Here is an 18,948-nt window from a genome sequence, read left to right as displayed (position 1 = left end):
ATAGAAGAGGTAGGTGGCTAACCTGTTTGAAGACACTGAATTCATGACTCCCTGACTCATTAACTGCAAGAGGTGGGGGAGAGGGAAAAGGTGAAGGTGTCAAATGGGATTCAGGCTTTATCAGTTGGTTGAGTAGTGATACTAGTCATTGACTGAGATAGGAAATTTAAAAGTAACCAGTTTTCTAGAGAATTGTTTGAAAATGTTAAGTTTGAGGCTTATATCTACACACACAGTAATATAAATAATACATTCCGAGCAAAAAGTTGGGGGAATACATCCTAAGTTTAATAGGGGTTATCTCCTATTAACATTTGGCAGATTTAGGGATTGGATTTCCTTTTTCCTTGTATTTTTTCTATATTCTAACTTTTACATAATGAGTATGTATTACTTTTAATAATAAAACAAAAACTAATAAGAAAGAAAGAAAGGTCAGTGTGGTCAAGAGGACCATAGAGCAGTAGACCTAAGGGAAGGAAGCGTCTATTGGTTTGGCAATATAGAAGTCATTTGGCAATTTTACTAGACGTCTCATTCCATGGGTGGAGTTGTAAATGGACTCAGAGGAAAAAGAGATAGAAAGCACGGAGGATGCTTTCAAAGAGATTGACTGTAAAAGGAAGCAGAAGTATGGATGTGAACATGATGAAGATATCAGTTCAAAGGAATATCTGAAGATAGAATTATCTCCGTGTGTTTACAGCTGACAGGAAAGAGCCAATATAGATTCAAAAGTACAAGACAGGGAAGGGATGACTATTGGAACAGTAACTCTGAAGAGACGTTAAGACATTGAATTCCAATATCAGGTGAAGTAAGAGCCTTAGACTAGAAAAGACTTCAGTTAAGAGGAAATGAGGAAAGCATGGGTAGAAATAGAAATAAAGGAACAAACGTTAAACACTTGCATTAGCCTCGAACTCTTTCCCAAATCCTATTTAGATAGCAGTAAAGCTAATTAATACATGGCAAGTATAAAAATCCAAAAGGAATGTAAACATCAGCAGTACAATTTTGGAAACTGAAAAGTAGATGAGTGAGTGGTAATCGACTTAGCAGACCTCGTAAAGTAGAGAAAGCTAAAATATAACCCAATTTACATCTCCTACCTGCGGAAGACCCAAGAATTGGAGGGATCCTCTTACAGAATGCTGGCAGCATAGGGCATTCCTCCAGGCAAGAGTCTGGAAGAGCCTTCCCTGGGGAATCTGGCCCACCTACAAGGGGGGGAAAAAAGTACGGACATTGGGGATCCTACAAGAAAATAGCCTGCCAAATCACCATACAGTGAAACCCACTATCAAGAAAATCCAACCAGCAGCATAGAGATGCCCAAAAAGAACACTGACAAACAAACTTGAGATTTAAAATATACCAATAAGGGGCACCTGGGTGGCTCAGTCGTTAAATGTCTGACTTTGGCTCAGGTCATGATCTCAGAGTTCATGAGTTTGAGCCCCACGTCGGGCTCTGAGCTGACAGTGTAGAGCCTGCTTGGGATTCTCTGTCTCCTCTCTCTGCCCCTACCTCACTCTTTCTCTCTCTCAAAATAAATAAATAAACTTAAAATAAAATAAAATATACCAATAACAATGGAAAACTCAATAGAAAGATTGGAAGAGAAGGTGAAGAAGTCTAGAAATCAGTAGAAATGTAGAAAAACAGAGAAAACAGGGAGGAAAAGAAAAAATAAGTTAGAGAACTATTTAAGAGAGCCAAAATCTATATAATAGTTCCAGAAAGAGAGAGTAAGTAAGGCAAATGGAATGGAGAAAATCATTAAGCGAATAAGACAAGAACATTTCCTCAGAGCTGAAGGATATGAGTTTCCAGATTAGAAAGACCCAGCAAGTGCCAAGTTGAATGAATGAAAATAGAACCACACCAGTACATTTCATTGGTACATTCGAAGGAGGGGGAGATGGGTGAGAAAAAGGGTTTTTGTTTTTTTTTTTTTCCACAGAGCAAAGGAAAAACAGGTCACATAAGAAGGATTAGGGATTTGAGCGGTTTGGACTTCTCAACAGCAATGTTGGAAACTGAAAGGCATGGAAAATGGCTTCGGAATTCTGAGGAAAAACAATTTCCGGCCAAGAATTCGAAACCTGGCCAAACTATCAAGTAAATGTGAGAATAACAACATTTTCAGACATGCAAAATCTCAGAAAGGTGATGGCTGCAAAGCAGACATAGCAGTCAGCCAGGCCAGACGGGAACAGGTCAGGGGCTCCACCAAGAGACTTTCCCAAGAAGAGGAAATTAACATTAGAGGTTGAAGGAATTGACTAGGAAGAGGATAGGGGAAGCCAAGTTGATTATTATCAATCCTAAAAACTCAGAGGGATGTGTGTTTTCACTGCCTCCCATTCATGGCTTTGGTGAGGGATGAATTCCCATCCTAGGGTTGTGGGATGGCTGAACACAGCACCGGGCTCGTGAGATTGACAACAGTTGATTAATCACAAATAGAGCCCCCGGGAGGAGGGCACCACCACCAGGTTGCACTCAGGGACTGTGAGAGGCAGTCTTTGCAGTGTGAAGAGGGGGAGGTGACCCCTCCCTCCCCACACGAGAATGTGATTGGCTTTTCTTTTTTAATATGTTTTATTTTATATTTGAGAGAGAGAGGGATTGAGCATGAGCAGGGGAGGGGCAGAGAGACGGAGACAGAATCCAAAGGAGGCTCCAGGCTCCAAGCCGTCAGCACAGAGCCCGACGTGGGGCCGGAACTCTTGAAGCATGAGATCATGACCTGAGCCAAAGTCAGATCCTTACCCGACTGAGCCACCCAGATGCCCCTAGAATGTGATTGGCCTTCTTAATAATTCCAAGTGTGGGGCGCCTGGGTGACTGAGTCGGTTAAGCATCCAACTCTTGATTTTGGATCAGGCCATGACCTCACCGTTTGTGAATTCAAGCCCCACGTTAGGCTCTGCTCTGACAGCAGAGACCCTGCTTAGGATTCTCTCACTCTCTCTCTCTCTCACTCACTCTGTCTTTGTCTCTCAAAAACCAAACTGAGAAAATAAAAAAAAAAATAAAATAATCCCAAGTGCTAGCTTAGCAGGGCACTGAAATTCATTACCCAGGGATAAGCAGGAAGTGCACCTGGTCCCCTTGATACGGACAGTTGTTTGGCTAGGGGACCTTCCCCATGAGAGCAGAGTGGGGAAGGGAAACTTGTAGAGAAACCATCTGAGGCCCTCCAGGTTTCACCAGATGTCAAGGCAGAACATAATATTGTGCCTTAATTGTAGGCCTTACACCACAGCATTCAGGAAAGGAAAAGTCATTGTAATATACCTGTGGCTCAGTCGTGATTGGCATTTACATTTTAAAACACATAAATGAATATAACCTGTAGCAGCATGGGGAAGGACAATATGGTCACGTGTTCGTGGGGCCGAGGTTTTGCCATGGTGATTAGCTAATTCCTCATGCTTCCTTGGGGAAGGCAATAGAAAGCGGCTAACGTGGACAGATCGGTGAATGGCAACATATGCGTGCTATTTAGGAATATGGATATAAGTGCTCAGAGAGTCAGCTAAAAGTGGGTGCTTCTGGGGAAGAGACAATTAAGGATAGGAAGATCAGGGGCTGCTGTTTTTTTGTTTTTTTTTTCCGACCTGTTTGTCTCTTTTTTTTTTTTTTAATTTTTTTTTTCAACGTTTATTTATTTTTGGGACAGAGAGAGACAGAGCATGAACGGGGGAGGGGCAGAGAGAGAGGGAGACACAGAATCTGAAACAGGCTCCAGGCTCTGAGCCATCAGCCCAGAGACTGACGCGGGGCTCGAACTCACGGACCGCGAGATCGTGACCTGAGCTGAAGTCGTGACCTGAGCTGAAGTCGGACGCTTAACCGACTGCGCCACCCAGGAGCCCCCCTGTTTGTCTCTTTAAATTATGTGCATGAATAGCTCTGAAAAATTTTTTCAAACCTAATTTTTAAAAATTAAAGAAGGTAAGCTTGTAGTCTACAGGAGAGAAAGTTGAAGAACTTCTTGTCCGATGCTTGAAAGGTCCGTTCTGGAGAACCCCGCAGGGGTTCGTGTCCGCCACCCCCCGCTGGTCCACCCTGGGTAAATGAGCCAGCTTCTCCCAGCTTCTGGGGGCCTCTGCCCCAAAGTGGAGACTTCATAACCGTATCCACTGAAGGTTAGATGAGTTGATGTGAATAAAGGACCTGGCACCGTGCCTGGCATACAATCAGCGCTCGGTTGATGTTAGCAGTGTATTCATCAGGATCAGCTTGATTTTCTCCGCAGAATGCAAAGGAGGGTGTTTTGCGGAAAGGGATGGGGGAGGGGGTGGGTCTGGAGTTTGAGGAATGAGGTGAACACGGAAGGCAGTGGAAGGCCCTGGACTAGAACTGACAACCACTGCTGCGTGGAATCGGGGGCAGCCGTGGGGCCTGGAATGCACGGCCACCCGCTGCACCTGCGCTTCTGAGGCCGCAATGCCTGGGGTGGTCAGGGCCCTCCAGCGTCGGGATCGATGGGGGCTCGGAGCTTTGCTGAGCAAAGCCGGCAAGGGAGTTAAAAAACAGTGGCAAGAGAGCGATTGACATGATGGACTGGAGAGTTTCGCCGGAAATGGAACCTGGCAAAAGAAGAAGTGACCTGATGGATGGAGCCTGGAAGCTTGCCTGTGGCCAACGAGGATTACAGGGAGGAAGCGGTGCGGTGAACAAGAGGGAAGGGTCCCCGAGTTCAGACGGGACGTCAGAGAGGATTGGGAGGGGGGCGGTTCCGGTTCCATAGCTCCACGGTATGGGAGAAAACCCACCACACGGAAAAGAACGTTTCTCTGTTAGATCCGCGCAACAACCTTAGAAAGAAAGAAGGAAGCAAACAGACATCTGGTGAATACTTACCAGGTGCCTGGATTGATGTTCCCTATTAATCGCATTTATTTTTTGCAACAGTCTCATGAGGTAAATAATAGCCCCCATTTTACAAACGAGCAAAACTGTAGCTCAGAGAGATTGAATCCCTGGCTCCAAAGTCAATGTAACTTCCACGGGCTGACCGTGAACTCAAAGACAAGCTCTTGGCTCAGCAACTAGCTGGGGAAACCGGGAAAGACGGTTCCGTCTCTGAGGCTAATGAGTGGGCCGGGCTAGATATTCTCTACGCACTTCCTGAATTAATACCCAAATATCCAAATAAGGATGTCAGTGAGCACCGTCTTCCTCATTTGTCAGGTAGAAGTAACAGAATCTTCCTTACCCACCTCAGATAGTTGTTATGAAGATCAAATAAGATAATGTATGTGAGAGGGATTTATAAATTAAGACGCACTGAGACTTTAAAACGTAGAAATACGGGATCGGTGGGGATCAAAGTCATGAGGAAGAAAAATGGGGAGACTGAGATTCAAACGGTATCCACTGGACATCTACTCTCCCACCTACTAGCCGGAGACCTTGGGCAGATTATCGAACACCTCTGTGCTTCTGGAAAATGGAGATTGAAAACTGGACTGCCTCACAGATTTATTGTGAGAATTCTGTAGCACAATGCAAGGGCTGAAAATATTCACTGTTATCATCATCATTATCACTGTTTGCTAGGTGTGTTGTTTTTGCATAAAAATATGTAATTACACTAAGAAATATGAATCTATATTATATCATGTAATTTACATATATTCTTATATAAAAATGCCTCTCCTGGAAAATATATAATATATATCTTACAGACTATAACAGATAGATAGGTAGATAGATAGATAGATAGATAGATTGCTAGAGGATTAGAAAAATATTCAAAGGGGAAGTATCAGGAGCCTGAAATGGGAATAAAGACAGAGCTTGAAGAAAAAGATAGGAGAACTGGGGACACATGGACTGCTGCCGACACAAGCCTAATAAAGAGAAATAACAGACCCGTATGTCTGATCTGTGGAGTTCATGAAGTCGGCTCGGCTGCCTGCAGAATATCAGTCCTCAGAAGTATCAGTACTTCTGATGAGTACTTCTTTTTTTTTTTTTAATGTTTATTTATTTTTGAGATAGAGAGAGACAGAGCATGAACGGGGGAGGGTCAGAGAGAGAGAGGGAGGCACAGAATCTGAAACAGGCTCCAGGCTCTGAGCTGTCAGCACAGAGCCTGACGCGGGGCTTGAACCCACGAACCACGAGATCATGACCTGAGCCGAAGTCGGACGCCCAACCGACCGAGCCACCCAGGCGCCCCCTGATGAGTACTTCTGATGAGTACTTCTGATGAGTACTGATACTCATTCATTCTAGAACCTAGTGTGTGCTTCCGATTGTGTTAGGTGTGGGAGAAGAAAAGATAAGCAAGGAAGTTCCCTGCCTTTAGGCGCCTAGTAGAGAAAGAATCCGTTATTTAAACAAACTGCTCTGATACAACATACAAACTCTATTTTTTAAAACAAGATAGTAATAAATGCTAACATACATTGACTGCTTACTGGGAGCCAGGTGCCGTGCAAGTGCTTTATACATATCATCTTCTTAAATCTCCCAGAAAAGCCAGGATTCCAGTTCCAGAGTTGGCACCATGGACACATTACCCTGCCCTGACTAGAAGGACCCAGTCAGGAGGTGGTTGCAGTAATTGAACTGGGAAGGGCAAGGGCCTGAACTAGGGGAGTGGTGAAAGGAATATAAGATGAAGATATGAATTCAAGTTATGTTCAAGGAATTAAAATGGGCAGGTCTTGGCAACTGATTACGTGTGGTGGGTGAAGAGATGCCGGAATTGAAACTTCCAGAGAACTCTGGAGGGGCTTTGGCCAGTGACATGAATCTAGGGGACACAAACATTTACATGTTTTTAAAAGCTCAAGCTCTTTTTAGAATCCCCAGTACCAGATACTGCTAGTTTCCTACCTACTATCCATGAAGTCATCTTACTGAATAGAACATGCACATTATTAGGTACAGAAAAAGATTCCAGCCACTTTTCCTTCTAGAAGTAGCCAATGAAAAGCTAGAAAAATGCATTGGACACAGCTGCTGGAAAGTTCCTTTGTTCCTCTCCCTTCTTTTCTAAATAGAACACGGGTATGATGGCTGGAGCTTCAGCAGCCTTTTCTGTGGACCTCGAGGATAAGCACTAATTGCCAAGGATGGAGGAGTTAAACACACAATAGCCTGGGACACTGAAGTCATCGTGGCACCATCACACAGGCCCTGACTGTTCTATCGCTGGCAACCGCCACTAAGTGATATGCCTCACTTTGCCACAAAAACGAAACCCCCGTTCTCTCTACCACTCCAGGTCTCTATTCGTTGTAGGGAGCTAGTTGGACTCAAGGCCATCCTCCATGGCAGTCAAGCAGAACTTGGAACGAGAAACCCAAATTCAAAAACAAAGAGGTGGGATTCTCTACTCCCTCGTGGCCTTCCCGTGTCTCCCTTTGCCCAGGAGCCCTCGCTCAGTTGAAAATTGGGTTTAGGTTTTGCTGTCAATCAGGTTTCTGTCTTGTGCGACCATGTAGATGCCACCAACTGACACCAGAAGGAGAGCAGGGGTGTCCAGAAGACAAAGCATTCTGTTTGGAGAAAGTTGCATTTAAGATGATTTAAGGATAGCAAGGTGAAGTGTCTTAGTCCTTCCGGGCTGCTATAACAAATACCATAAACTGGGTGGATTATAAACAAAAGAAGTTTATTTCTCAGAGTTCTGGAAGACTAGGAAATCCAAAATCCAGATGTTGACAGATTCAGTGTCTGGTAAGAGCCCATTTCCTGGTTCATAGACCATGTCTTTTCACCCTGACCTCCCATAGCACAAAAGAGGGATCTCTCTAGGGCCTCCTTTATAAAGGAACTAATTCCACTCATGAGGGTTTAGCCTCTCAAAGGCCCCACCTTCTAATAGCATCACCCTGTGGATTAAGATTTCAACATCTGAATTTTAAAGAGACATAAACATTCAGTTCATGGCATGAAGATTTCCAGAAAGGAGTTGGATATGAATCTGAAGCTCAGGAGAACAGTGTTGGCTGGAGGGCAGGTGGGTGTCTGGAACCATGAACATGGATGGGGTCACTAGGGAGAGTGTTGGAAGGAGAAGAGCAGGCAGTAGGAAGTGAAAGAACACTAGGGATGCCAACGTATAACATGTGGGCAGAGGAGCCCCCAAACGGTGACAGAGGAAGCCCAATTCAGTAAATGAATGAAAACGAGGAAAGAAACGTGTGACGGGCTAGGGAGTCAAAAGACGCCAAGAAAGATTCCTTTAGCGAAACCTTCTTTAAAAGGTTCCCCCCCCCCCCGCCCAAAATCTTATTTAGATGCAAGCTGTCCTCCACGAGGACTGAGGTATGCTGTCACACAAAGGTTTTTCTGACTCGTAAGGCTTTCCTCAAGTCAAGGGGAAAAAAGTGAGGACCGGTGGAAATCTAAAGACAGGGCGGTGATGTAGGAGAGACAGGGAGGAGGAGGGGAGGTAACAGACATGCTCTACCTCTAGCTTCCCACTGTAATTTTGTGAGGCAACGGATTGACCATTGTGCTAGTGTTCCGAGCTCAGTGGACCCTGTTTGCCACGTTCCAGGAGCCTGCTGTGTCAACCAGAAAGCCAAGGGTTCAGTTGTCAGAGTCCTTTAAGATGAAAAAGGTGAGAAAAGCAGGTTAAAGTGTAAGACAGAGTCTCTGAGGCTGTAGATGACCATTATTTAAAAAGTCCTATCGGAGGCACCTGGGTGGCTCATTCGGTTGCGTGTCAGACTCTTGGTTTTGCCTCAGGTGATGATCTCACGGGTTCGTGGGTTCAGGCCCCACAGTGGGCTCTGGGCTGATGGTATGGAGCCTGCTTGGGAGGGTCTCTCTCCTTCACTCTCTGCCCCTCCCCCACTTGTGCTCTCTCTTTCAAAATAAATAAGTACACTTTTTTAAAAAATAAAAAGTAAAAACTCATAACTATCTGGTTCTTAAATTTGTAACAGAATAAATATTTAACTTGCATGGATATTTGTAAAAGATTATCCATTATTTTGGTGCAGTTGTGAGCCACTAGTCCCATCACTTAGTTTAAGAACTCTATTTCAATAAATAATTCGGACTCTTTGAAAACATATCCTTTAAATCAAGCTAAGAGTATTTCCATATCCTTTACTAAAACCACTTCCATTGTTACAAAGGAAGCACATCCATGTGTAAAACCTGTGATTTTGCCTGTTTTTCTTATATAATGTGCATTGTAAACACTAAATCTGTCAGGTGCTCGCTATTCATGCAGGTAGCAAGCTACTCTGTTGACGATTCTTTTGACTGCGAAAATCCTTTCTTTTGAATCAGATGAAATATTTGTTTATTGCTTTAGAGTTTTATTTGTTTGTGTATTTTCTCAATTTCGATTCCTAAGAGAACTAAAGCTATTTCTGTGAGAAGCTCAACAGTGAATGCCTATAAGATAAGAAATCAGATAAACTATCTTTCTGCTAACTGTCACATTGGGCTTTATTAATATATAGCATGTGTGCAAGGAGGTCTCTGTAAATTCCACTACCTCCAAGATGCATGGAATGTTTACTGAAGGCCTTGCCATTGTGTTCTAACAACTGTGTCTAGTTTTAAAGATTCATTTTCAAACACTAAGATCCTTGGTCATTATAATTGCATTCCATATCTCTGAAGAATGCCAGATTCATAATAGAATAGGGGACGTGTGTCTAGAGGCATGCTCTAAAACAACAATGGAAGAAAGCCCAGAAACAATGTCCTTTTCACGTTGCTTACAAAGCCTAACTGCTCTGTAATCAGGAGCACGGTGAACTTGTAAGAGGAATTGAAACATTGACTGGGTACCTAGAAACTAAAAAGGCCATGAAGGAAGGCTGGCTTGTCAAATGGGATTTCCCTCTTCCATCTAGGGAACATTTATAATTTTTCCTTGTCCAGATAACACAAAGGCCCTCTGCTTTTCTTCATACATATATTCTGCATTTAGAGGAAAATTACCTCACCCTTTAGAATTTCTCCCTTTATGTTGTAAATCACAGTGACTGAAGAGGAGTCCTCATCCCCTTTGCATGCCTGAGACCAGATTTTATCAGGAAATGTTTCATCACATTCTTTTCCTGTCATTAGAGTCAATTATCATGTATATTTATGCATTCCTTTGTCTGAAAGTGTGGTTTGGGTCTGAAAAGAGCCTGTACAGAAGGGCATTTTTAATTAGACAGCCTTGCGTCTCCTGACTCATAAATGGCTAAATAAAAATTATATAGACCTATACTGGACAAGCTCATAAAAGCAAGTCTCTGCTGCTTAGCCATGCTTAGCTCATTGAGCTGATGAGCGGTCAGCTGTATTCCTTTCCACCTCACACATCACCAGCCAAACATCCAGCCAGACTCCGATCCCACAGATTATTACTGGTAATGATGTTTAAGGCAAAATTGTTTGAGCATAGCACCCTGAGCTTCTAATTTGGCAGTTAGAGCAATCTTGTCGTGACGTGTAAACTTTGCACTTAATAGGCAAGGTATTTAACACATGAATTATGTGTAGGGCTAAATGCCACGTCGCAGATTTAATGCCTCGAGTTGTGTCCGGTCTACGATCGGAAATGAGCTTTCCTAAATGTTCGGCCAAAAGACAAAAAAAAAAAAAAAAAAAAAAAAAAAAATTGCTCTTCCCTAGAATACAGGTAAAGAAGCCTGGCAGATTTCAAAGCCTATACGGTGTTTTCAGAGAGTTGTTTTATTCTTTTAAGGTGAAAAAAAACCCCCAAAAACAAAAAACTCTCTTTCTTTAAGAGGTATCCAGAACCTTTTGAGAGAGGGTCCAGTTACTAATATTGAAACTGAAAATGCCCAAACCTTGCCCTGGCGGCTGGGGGGTTGGCATCCAGCGGTCACCCTGCACGGTGGGGGCTCCACCCACCAGACAGACCCACTGCCTTTCAAGCAGCAGTTGAGGACATGAAAGGGCAGGAGCTAGGCACAGGTGGCCAGGCCGTGAGGGGCAAGTAGTCGCTGCGGCTACACGTGCTTTCAAAGGCAACAGCTTTGTCCGGTGTCCTGTGATGTCGATCTCGGCAGTGCAAGCCACGGTGTTTGTGCCTAGCACCGGCAGTTGTGAGAAGGAAAAACTTCTCCACCAATCTAGGTCTGACTTGGGGTGGGTGGGGGAACTGGCAATAGATAGATTAAAGGGAGAAAAACATTCTGCTGGCAGGTGGGAGTATCCTACAGAGCATAGCCCCAGGAGCAGCTAGGGGTAAGGGTTTTTATATGGGCTCCAGAAAGCAGGAGGGCATCAACTATAAGTTCCACAGGTATCTTGGACTATCTAGAAAAATGAGTAAAATATCTCTGTTGATTCAAACAAATGGCAAATTTTATAAGTAAAAAACAATTACCCTGTTAACTTACTTAGTTTTCTCTATCGTGAGTCACTTGGAAATTCTGTTTCTTACTATCATGCATCCTGGTGGTTCCTCTGCTACTGTTTCTTTGCATTTCACAGACTGTACTCAGTGATGCTGCACGAAATGCAGTTAATCCCCTGTCTCCGTGTCAGTTCACTGCCCCAGAGCCGCTTAGAAAAATGTTCTTTCGGGGCGCCTGGGTGGCGCAGTCTGTTAAGCGTCCGACTTCAGCCAGGTCACGATCTCGCGGTCCGTGAGTTCGAGCCCCGCGTCGGGCTCTGGGCTGATGGCTCAGAGCCTGGAGCCTGTTTCCGATTCTGTGTCTCCCTCTCTCTCTGCCCCTCCCCCGTTCATGCTCTGTCTCTCTCTATCCCAAAAATAAATAAACGTTGAAAAAAAAATTAAAAAAAAATGTTCTTTCATCTATATTCTTACCTTCCAGGATCTGTTGGTAATATTAATACAGCATTTTTGAATTTGGGGATTCTCATTTGTGATGGGTTTGACTTCTTACTGTCAGTTCTAGATCAACTATCTGTAGATAGTTCTGTAGACTTAGTTGCAAGTTGACTGCATTGCTATTCAGTGTCTAAGAGCATCCTGATAGTTGTGCTGACTTATTACTAATATCGTCATTGCGGTCTTTTTAGCGGACCGTCTGAGCATGTGTTATTAGGCAGCAGAATTGAGACAGGTGCATTAGCAACAAAAGCCTTAAGTGTGCTAAAGATTTTATCCGATACTCATGTCTCAGTACCGTGTTAACCTTGCAAAATGGCACAATTTCTCTCACGTAGTTTTCTAAATGCGTTTCCGTAGCGTCTGAATGTGGCCCTTACTGCCAACTGAATGACTGTCGAGGATGTCTGAGAATGCGGCTTTGTGTGAGAAGAGCTTCTTCGAGGAGTAGAGGAAGTACAGTTTGAAATCAGCTACCAGGTTTCTAATTGCCTCCTTGCATAATGCAAGCTGAATAGACTGAAAAAGCCTTGAGTGTGTTTTTAAAATATCTAAAACATCTCTAAAGCCCAGGCCTGCAGGTTTTGTGCTCGGTCTTGCAGCCCTTCTTTCTGTTGGGTGCCGTTCTGCAATGTACCCAGGAGCTTCCCTGGAGGCCTTCAGAGTAGCCCGCCTTCCCGTGCACGCAGGGAGGACAGCAACCCGTTTGATTACATCTGATCTGCCATGCCATCGGCTCGCTGACCAAACCAACAAACTGCCTAGAATTCCGGCAGACACTGGAAATGCGCATCTCACATAAATTAGCTTGAGCAAAGAGACTTCTTGGTAAGATGCCTGGAATTGTTGGTACCATGACGTTTGTCTTTTTTTTGTTGAAAGCAGATGTTCACCACGGCACCCTTTCACAGTGTGCTGTGAAGCCAGCTTGCCTGACACCAGAGAGCATAATCTTTGTGGTTCCACTTTCTTGGCATATTAGTCTTGATTCTATAACAAATAACTTTCCCAAACTACTCATTATTATTCCCTTCTCTCTTCTGGGGAAATGCATTCTTCTTTTCTCCTTCTCCCCCCACGTAAGATGTATTCTTTCCCCACATGCTTTTCCTTAGTTACGTGAACTGTGGAATTGATTGTGATAATTACGGTGAGCCTCATTTATACTCCTAAAGCCACTCCTATTTTCCTGGCCTTTCAGCTCTGATTTTAAAGTTACTTCCCATAGGAAAATGTAAAATTCTTTAATGTATTCTCTGATTTATAGTTGAATATATCGCATACATGAATATCAAAAACTGCCTCACATTATACTCGAGGAATCACAATGGCTAGTTTCTAAGCAAAATATTTTCGGCAACTCGAGATTTATGTTAACTGTATACAAGTACGTGAGTCTTCTTTAACCAAGCAAGAAGAATTCATAAAATAACAGAGCTGGATTTTAGAAATTCTCTAAATAATGATTTTCAAATTAAAGTCCTGCAAGTACAAGGAATGCTGTGGCAGTTTCTCTGCAGGAAAGGGCTCAGACCAGGGCTCAGACTCAGACACACACACACACACACACACACACACATACACAGTGCATGCACATCCATGTGCATGCATACACACATATGGCACACTCACACACACTCTCCACACACATACGTCACACACACACTCTGACTTCAAGTAGAGCAGTCTGCTGCTGCTGGGTTTTTACCTATAACATCTATATAAATGGTTCGCCAGCTGTAGGCATCAGCATAAAAGATCTGATTATTGGGGTACAGTCTCCTCATTGTTCCGAAAAGATAAGACGTGCCAAATGGCTTAAGTGGTTTAACCAAGGCATTGGTTTTCCGTCTCTTGGTCAAATAATGTCTTCACTCACCTTGCTTTCTTCTTGTATTCTTCTTACTTGTTTATAAAATACAGGACCATTAAGGGTTTTTTTTTTTTAATTTAAAGTTACTTTAAGTATTTAAGTAGTTAATTCATAAATAGAGGCAGTTTTAGTTTTATGACATAACCAGAGAGCTCTTTGTCACTTCCCTTAAGCACCTAAAACTATCAATATGAACCATAGGAACTAAAAAGGCATAGTTATGTATCCTAGTGTTGACCTCACCAAAATTACAATGCCTTTCTCTCATTTAATATACAGATCAGAAAACTATGAAATACAGGACAAAGAAAAGATGATATGCAAAAACAGCAAGGTTTCATTCTACTTTTCAAAACAATTTACTGTGCTTCTTTGGCCATTATGCAGAGTTTATCCACATGCTCCTGGAGTCAGTTAATAAAATATATTTGACAGTCCTAAGAAAGGGCAAGTATTTATGGTATGCGCTTAAGAAGGTTTTTTGGAGCTGTTAAAGATAGCACCAAAAAAGGATCAGAAATCCCGCTCTTCTATCTAAAAGGATAGGTTTATCCAACATAAAGAATTTCAAGAGTGGGTTTTCCTTGACATTTTAACGTAAGAAACTTACAGTAAGAAGATGGCTCTGAAGTTCCCCAAGGATATTAATGTGATTCGACTTCAGTCAGGTATCTGTTGTGACTTCACACAAACCATTTTTTTCTGTTTTCTTTATTTAAAGAGCAATATTGGGGCGCCTGGATGGCTCAGTCGGTTGAGCGTCCGACTTCGGTTCAGGTCATGATCTCACGGTCCATGAGTTCGAGCCCCGCATCAGGCTCTGTGCTGATGGCTCAGAGCCTGGAGCCTGCTTCAGATTCTGTGTCTCCCTTTCTCTCTGACCCTCCCCCGTTCATGCTCTGTCTCTCTCTGTCTCAGAAATCAATAAACGTTAAAAAAAAAAATAAAGAGCAATATTAACTAATCTCACAAGATTTCTATGAACAAAAAACTATTACGGTAGCAGAAATCTTATAAGATGCAAAAGAATGCTATTTAACTGTGAAATTTGAATCATGACAACCACATTCATGGGTGACGATGACCAAATAAAGAAACAGTATTTAACTAAGGAAAAGCGAGAGAGAAACTTGCATCCTCTACATTTTGAGAATGGTTTTTCCAGAATAAACAGTATGGACTTATATGTACACCCTCACACACATATGTACACGTAAATTTTATACATATACATACACATATACATATATGTACACACGCACACACAGGAACTTTAGAACCAGACATGAGTTTCAAACTTAGTTCCACCACTTACAGCCTACAGGACGTTAATCAAGTTGTTGAACTTCTTTCACCCAGTTTTCTTTTTAAATGAAGTGTGTACAATTTAATAGTTGTAAGTGTTAAATACAACTGGATGAGAAACTTTAGATAATGCAACTGGCACGTAGTAAACACACTGTTTTCCTAAACACACCAGAAAAAAAAAGACAAAAAACGGAAGAAGACTTATATGTTAGTAAGTTTCAGGATCCTTCAAAAGCACTTGTTCTGTGATTGCAGCCAGCTTCTCCACATGTCTTACAGCAAGCTTAGCACTCTCAGAGACGTGGTGATATTTTGATACAAATCTTGACTTTAATATAATTGTTTTTCCAGTATGTGTTTTGACTTAGTACAGACTCATAAAAATGGATTGAATGAAAATCAGGCAAAACAATTTACCTGGAGGCAGATCTCCAAGAAGACTATGTTTGAACAAACTGCAATTCTCAATATATATTTGTAATATCACGAGTAAATGAATCTGATGGCATGAGTAGTTTCCTATGAATCAAAGTTAAACAGAGAAACATCATGGTTTATGACATGTTTAATGTTATTATTGTTACTATTGTCTCTTAAAATCTACCCACTCTGATCAATTCTCTGTCCAATCTTCCCTTAAAGTATGATCTTCTCTCCTGAGGCAGTGACTGCTTTCTTCCTATGCTAGATTTTTCTTTTTTTGCTTCTGTGTGTTTACACTATTTTGACATTAAAAACCTGTACTTCCTAAAGGACATTAAATCATCCCCAAATCTTTTAGGGCTGTGTGGAATGGATAAACTTAACTGGGAATAATGAAATCATTCATTTGATTTGGGTAAATGTTAAAGATTTGGAACCCTTCTGTCATTAAAATCCCATTTGCAGGCCACATTGAAAAATGCTACATAAAGCCAGGGCTAAAGGGCCTGGACTTTTGTCTCTCTGTTCCCACCTCATTCATATTCATCTCCTTCCCCATCAACTACCACCGTCCTCACCAAGGTGGCCCTGAGGGTTCCACAGAGCACCATTCGAAACTGTAGATCACTGTGAAAATGGCCTCTTTATAATCTGTCTGGGAAAAGGATGACTTCTGTTTTCTGGCAGCAGAAAGAATTCTGCATAAAGAGTAATTGCTGAGCTCACAAGAGGTAAAAGAAATCTCCAAGAGGTTCCCCAAACCCCTCAAAGTGGAAGGAAACTGGAGCGGTCAGTGAGGGGCCGAGAGAAGAGCAGTGTTAACCTGCCTGCAGGTGCCCGGTTCATCTCTGTGGCCAGGATGAGGCTTAGACTGGCATGGCAGCAAGGTAGGGAGGCTGAAGCCCGGACTGATGGAACCACGGGACTTGGCAGGGTCTAGATAATATTAAACTGAGAGAGAGAGAGAGAGAGAGAGAAAGAGAAACATACCTTGTACATTTTGAGAATGTGTTTTCTAAAGAAGTTAGAATGTATAGTGCCCCCTGAATCTTACTAACAGCAAATGCAAATCCTCTCAGGAGAAACTTTAGATAATGCATCTGGAACTTAGTAAACAGGCCAAAAAAAAGTTACATGATACGTTAGTAAGTTTCAGATTTTGCAAAAGAACACGTTCTATAATCGCAGCAAGCTTCTCCATATGTCTTACAGCAAGTTTAACTGTCAGTTAAATTCTCTTAACTCCCAGGTTACCCTGGAGTAAAATCGACAGCATGAATTTACAATGAAAGATCAGCATACACACGTGGGGAAAAAAATCCCCTTGATGTCAGCAGAAACAGCCAATTTAGACCTTTAAAGTCTTCAGGTATGGGGGTATTAGAATTCTTTCTACTTGTTTTGAATTATTGAGCAAGACCAAAATTACCAGGCATGTTGGAAAAGTGCTCCAGAAGGAATTATAGAAATAAGAAAATAAAAAAATATCAAATTAAAAGCTCATTTGACAGATTAAATAGAAAACAGATATAGATGAGTTGAGATCAGTGGACTAGGGGTGAAAAAAGCTTATGAATCAAGAAGAATGCAGACAAGTGAGTCTCAGAGATGGAAGACACAAAAAGAGGTTAAGACATAGGAAGCGTAGAAGGAAGTCTGTATGTGTCTAACTGGATCGTTTGAATGAGGAACTAAAAAGGATGGAAAAGAACAATGTGTAAGATAAATATCATGGAAACTCGCAATCCACAAATCAGAACACAGTGTTTGCCTACCAAAGTAAATTAAAAAGAAGCCAGCACCTAGAGACCATGAACCATCAAGGATAAAAGCATGAAGAAATTTCAAGTGAGAATTGTGTACTCAGCAAAATTGCTTTTTAAGAACAAAGGTGATATATAAAAAAAAACTTATAAATTAATAAGAAAAAAATTAAAAGTGAGCAAAACATGTGAGCAGGCAGTTCACAAAAGAATTTCCAAATGGCCGTTAAGAATACAAAAGATGTTCATCAATCTTTTGTTACTAGGAGAATGCAAATTAAAACTACACCGAAATCCCACCACATCCATATCAGAACGGCATATTAAAAAGATAAATAGTGCCAAGTGTTGGCAAGAGTAAGAAGGTGACTTAAACTTATTTATTTTTAATTTTTTTATTTTTGAGAGACAGAGACAGAGCGTGAGCAGGGGAGGGGGAGAGAGAAAGAGGGAGACACAGAATCTGAAGCAGGCTCCAGGTTCCGAGCTGTTTGTTAGCACAGAGCCCAACGCGGGGCTCGAACTCACGAACTGCGAGACCATGACCTGAGCTGAAGTCAGACACTCAACCAACTGAGCCACCCAGGCACCCCCAACTTAAACTCTTATTACTGCTTCTATGATATGAGTTAGTATAATAATTTTAGTACACTCTGTGGCAATACCTACTAAAAGTAAACATATATATAAAATATTTATATACATTTAATTATATTAACTAAGAACTCCATTCCTATTATATCTATTACCCAGCAATTCCATTCCTAAATATATACACAAAAGAAATAAGGGCTTATGGTCCCTAAAGATATATAGAAAAAGTTTTCAGCAACTTAATTCATAATAGCCAAAGAAGTTCAAACAAATCAAATATCAATCAACAATAGAATGAATAAAGTATGACAGTTGCATATAATGCAATTCTGTATAACAGTGAAAAGGGATGAGTTACAGCTACATGGAATGATAGGAATGAATCACATAGACAAAATTTTGAATAAAATAAGCCATACTAAAAAAAAAGTAAGCATTATAAAATTATCTTAATGTGAAGTTTTAAAACTAATCTACAATAATAAATGTCAAAACAGTACTTTTGGAGTATACTAAGTGGAAACAAGAAGAATGAGCCTGCTAGGTGGTTGGAAATATTCTATATCTTGATTTGGAGGGTGGTTGAATGTGTGTGTTTGTGTGTACGTGTGTGTGTGTGCATGTGTACATGCAAAATTTTAATGGATATATTTATATGTGCAAAATTTATTTAGCTGTATATATAAAATTTATATGCCTAACTACATATGACTTATACATCAATAATTTTTTTTAAGTTACCGTAGGTGAAATGAAAGCATTTTCAGATTTTAAAAAATGAGAAATTTTTTAAACCTCAAACAGATCTATGCTGAAAAAGAAAGGAGAGTGATAGTTGAAGAGAAAGAAAGATTACTCCAAAAGGATGGTCTGAGATCAAAGAAGTAATGGGAAGCAAAAGAGAAGTCAATATGTGAATAAATATAAAGAGGTATTGTCTCTATAAAACATGTTGCAAGTTTATGGGGTTTTAAAAAAGAGAATTAAAATTTTGACAAAATAGAATAAAAGCTGCAATGAGGTAATTTGAGTTAAATTGTTAAATTGTTCTAATCCCCTGAGAATGGGATTATTTTATTATGCATGGCAATATTTGAGAAGTAATTATGAAAATAATAGAAATAAGGTATTTAATTTTCAAAAATAACTCACTTAACTGATTTAACAAACAA

General features: G+C 41.3%; 1 long non-coding RNA gene across 1 annotated transcript; it reads left to right on the top strand.

The window, feature by feature from the left end:
• Nucleotides 1–8,401: 8,401 nt before the first annotated feature.
• LOC121039714 (uncharacterized) lies at nucleotides 8,402–18,735 on the top strand. The gene is made up of 3 exons (XR_005794949.1): nucleotides 8,402–8,599; nucleotides 16,669–16,788; nucleotides 18,581–18,735. It is a non-coding gene; the product is annotated as an uncharacterized LOC121039714 (long non-coding RNA).
• The last annotated feature ends 213 nt before the right edge of the window (nucleotides 18,736–18,948 follow it).

Source organism: Herpailurus yagouaroundi, unplaced genomic scaffold (genome assembly GCF_014898765.1).
Source record: "Herpailurus yagouaroundi ecotype Mexico unplaced genomic scaffold, PumYag 181, whole genome shotgun sequence".
In the NCBI taxonomy this organism is placed as follows: Eukaryota; Metazoa; Chordata; class Mammalia; order Carnivora; family Felidae; genus Herpailurus; species Herpailurus yagouaroundi.
The sequence above is the reverse complement of the archived record's forward strand: the minus strand, read 5'-3'. Positions and strand labels throughout refer to the sequence as shown.